The following is a 4,659-nucleotide window of genomic DNA, read 5'->3' on the forward strand; positions in this document are numbered from 1 at the left end:
ATTACAATAACTAGCTGAAAGAACTTGCTAAAAATAGAACAAAGACTTGAGAGTTGATTTGGACTTGGACCTCAGGGACTTGTGAAAATGTCTGCTCTATAGTTACTGGTTATATTGCCAAGTCATTTGCTGTCACCGAGGCATTTCAGATCCTAAATAACCAGTGCCAACTGGAAAGCTTCTATTCATTACCAGATACCGGATTACCAGATAAGACAGTCATTGTGATAAAGGTCCATATTTGATAGAAATAATTATTTAATTTGTGTGGAGTAGGAAAAATTACATATCTTTCAATTAGTTTTTTTCATATGGTTATAAACTTGTCATGATCAATATATATTCCACATATGTGTGATGCATACAGTATAACACGTACTTTCATTGCCAGCCTTAATAGGTGTGTTAGAGCATGGAACGCACTGAATCACCAGAGTGATTGACTCCAGCACCCTGACAATGGAATTAATAACTCCCGGTGTACAGTGTTAATGGAACAGTGCAAAGTAATAATGTTACGAAATTTTTATTTGAATTAAAGTTGATGGATTCCTTTATAAGCACTTGAAAAGGGATCTACTGTGGTTCACACCAACCTTGCCTTTATTGATGTAATATTATGTGTGACCTGCTAGAGGACGGAGGTAGAGCGCTGAACACTTAATAGCTTGCAATAAATACAGGGTCCACTGGTGGTGACAAAACAAGATCAGTAGCTAACTGTACACTTCTTACAACAAAAATTCAAAACAGCATTTAGATTTGTCTCTAATGAGCAAGGCAGTGGTGACAAGGAAAAACTTCCTGAGATGATACGAGGAAGAAACCTTGAGAGGAACCAGACTCAAAAGGGAACTCATCCTCTTCTGGGTGACACTGGCTAGTGAGAATATAAATCATTACAATTATACAATTGTGTACTATAGAGTTAAGCAATGCTACATTTGTTGGAAGGATCTTCAGCTTTAAGAATTTTAGCTTTAATATTTAATAGGTAAAATTATCCACTGTATAAATAATGAGACTTGAGCATGGCTTTTAGTAAGTGCAATCATTGGGCTGTCCAAGTGAGAACATCTTTCATTGCACTAGAGCTATACCTACTGGAAACTAAACTGAAAAAAAAAAGATTTGTAAATAAAATGTTCATGTTTTCAGAAGAACTTTGAGGAATACTTTAGTGTTTAAGTGTAACTTACAATAACCTTACAAGGTTGTATAAATGTGCACACTGTTTTACAATAGGGCATGTGAATGTGATCAGAATTAACCAGTCAACATTCAAACTCATTTTCAGAAGTAATGGTCATATCGATATCATCAATGAAGTGATTCTGATTAACCACAAATAAAGATCAGCTGTTTCTGTAGGATCTTCTTGGTTGGATCCAACCACTGAAGCCATAGATTGCAAAAAGCTTTCAAAGCATGTACAGGATCTCATTGTTGAAAGGTATCAATCAGCAGAGGGGTACAAATGAATATCCAAAACCTTAGATGTACCAAAGAGCACTGTGAACATGAATTTGGTACCACACTGAATCCACCAAGAATAGGATATTCCAAAATAGGTGAAAGGACAGTCCTATTGAAAACATTTTTGCAAGGAAGAGTGGAATAAAATTGCTAAATCAAGTTGTACTAAGTTTGTGCAGTAGACTGAGTTCTCTATTATAAGAAAAGGGTGCTTTAAAAAAGTGTTAAGGGGTTTGCAACCAGGTTAGTGAGGTGTGTGGGTGGTGATGTTTTTGTTCCCCTCGCTGTTGTTTTGTTTTTGTTTTTTTGTGTGCTTATTTATTTATTTTATTGATGTCTGATGATTAAGAAATTTTTCTTAGGTCTAATTAAGAATGAAATTGGGTCTAAATTGAATAAAATTTAACTGATTTATATTTTTGTAAATGTGTTTTATTGTATTATTAAAAACTATTAATGTCTTATTTATTTATTTATTTATCTATCTATCTATCTATTTATTTATTTATTTATAAATGCTTTCATTCAAAGCTCAGGGCACATCAACCACAACTATGACCTATCCTACTACTACAACTCCTTCTACATCTCCCACTAAAATACCAACTAATTCAAGTAAAGTCACAATTTTATCTGTTCAGAGCTACTTATAATTTGAAAATATGGGGTAATTCGGTATACTCTAATGCGGGGGTGCCCACACTTTTTTTGACTTGCGAGCTACTTTGTAACATGTACTGTGACATACTGAAGCAAAGCATGATCAGTATGCAGTATTTCAGCATGATAACGACCCCAAACACACCTCCAAGACGACCGCTGCCTTGCTAAAGAAGCTGAGGGTGAAGGTGATGGACTGGCCAAGCATGTCTCCAGGCCTAAACCCTATTGAGCATCTGTGGGGCATCCTCAAACGGAAGGTGGAGGAGCACAAGTTCTCTAACATCCACCAGCTCCGTGATGTCATCATGGAGGAGTGGAAGAGGACTCCAGTGGCAACCTGTGAAGCTCTGGTGAACTCCATGCCCAAGAGGATTAAGGCAGTGCTGGAAAATAATGGTGCCACACAAAATATTGACACTTTGGGCCCAATTTGGACATTTTCACTTAGGGGTGTACTCACTTTTGTTGCCAGCGGTTTAGATATTAATGGCTGAGTGTTGAGTTATTTTGAGTGGACAGCAAATGTACACTGTTACACAAGCTGTACACTCACTACTTTACATTGTACCAAAGTGTCATTTCTTCAGTGTTGTCACATGGAAAGTTATAATCAAATATTTATAAAAATGTGAAGGGTGTACTCACTTTTGTGACATACATATTTTATATATATATATATATATATATATATATATATATATATATATATATATATATATATATATATATATATACATAAATAAGTAGAGCCAAATAATGCAGTGAAGGAGGTTGCACATTTCCTCATGTTTTGGTACTTTTCCCCTGTGAGTAAGTTCCAAAACTGTCCATGAGCCCTGGACTTCAGCTGAATGTCACTCTGTAGTTTCAAAATCTCATCCTCCACTTCAGACGAGTTCAGGTGAAACAGCGTTGCAATTTTCGATGCGAGTGAATCAACCTCTACATTGTCCCTAAATGGGTAGCACATGAATGTAGCGACTGGCTCCAGTAAAGCAAAGTCTTGAAAGCGTCTGTCAAACTCTGACCGACAGCTGTCAGTCTGCTCCGTGTAGCGTGCAATGTTAAATTGTGAACAAGCCTTCCGCTGCGTCTCCAGCTCTGACGCGAGGTTTTGGAAGTTTCCAAAATCATGGCGCTGCAGCTTTGAGGACAGAAGTTGCATTTTCCGTTTAAAGGCATTAAATGAGCTGATCATATTGACCACGGTTTTGTCTTTTCCTTGCAGCTCCAAATTAAGCTCATTTAACATGTTGGTCAGATCGGTTAAAAATGCCAAGTCCAGCAGCCACTGATCATCATTGAGTTGAGTGTATTCTGCATGTTTAACAGCAAAAAGAAACTCCCTTATCTCCGGACAGAGCTCTTGAAATCTCTGCAGGAATATAGCACTACTAAGCCATCTCACGTCAGTGTGTAGCAGGAGCTCAGAGTGGTCGCAGTCTGCCTTCTCCAGATGCGCACGGAACAGCCGTCTGTGAAGTGATCTAGCACGTATAGAACAGGCGATCTTTGTTGCCACATCCATGATCTCTTTCATGTTTAGTATTTTTGCGCATAAGGCTTGTTGGTGTATTATGCATTGGTAATTAAGGAAGTCAGGGAAAGCATCGTCTTCCCTGCACTTGGCAATGAATCCATTTGTGCTGCCAACCATTGCGGGCGCACCGTCCGTGGTGACTGATATCAATTTGCACACTGGGAGCTGGGTTTTGTCAATGAAGTCTTTAAAAGACTGAAAATGTCCTCTCCCCGCGATTTCGCTGGCTAGCCTTTAGCGCTGGCGCGTTTGATCGCACACACGTGGTGAGAGAAAAGACGAGATCTCAGACTGGCTGCCCTGTACGTCCACGCTAACATCTATTTTTTTTTGAATGGCGATCTACCCGCACTTCCTTTGCGATCGATCGATCGATCGCGATCGACGTATTGGGCACCCCTGCTCTAATGTATTAGAGATATAAAATCTAAGTAAATAACTACGGAGTAAATAAAAAAAATACAATCACATATTCTAGCCAGTTCTCTGATTCACTCAGTGAATGAAACGAGTTTTAAATGAGATGAAATGTAAGTGTTCTTAAATATGTTCTTAAATAATGTGTTGCACATTTCACAGCTATTAGTAGCTATCTTTCATAGCTACTAATAATTTGCAATCTCTTCTGAATATATGGGGAGCTTTGGTGTACTATAAAGTGCATTAGGAATATTTGCTAATTTCAGCACTGTTGAATAAAAATGGAACTAACAAAACTTACATAAAAAGTAATAAGCATTCAATCTAACGTAGATAAATTACTAATAGGATAAAAGTAAACTAAATATGCACTTGAGCCCTGATTTACCACCGTCCCAAATATTGTGTGCATGTGAACTATATAATACAGATGTTCAAGTTTAATACATCCCCTCCGGATGTATTAATCTGCACACACATTCACCATTGTCGATGTGAATTTCAGGTTTAGAAAATTGTGAAAATAATCTGTTTGCAGTGACACAGCTGTTTTCCCAAAC

This window comes from Ictalurus punctatus, chromosome 20, assembly GCF_001660625.3.
Source record: "Ictalurus punctatus breed USDA103 chromosome 20, Coco_2.0, whole genome shotgun sequence".
NCBI lineage: Eukaryota > Metazoa > Chordata > Actinopteri > Siluriformes > Ictaluridae > Ictalurus > Ictalurus punctatus.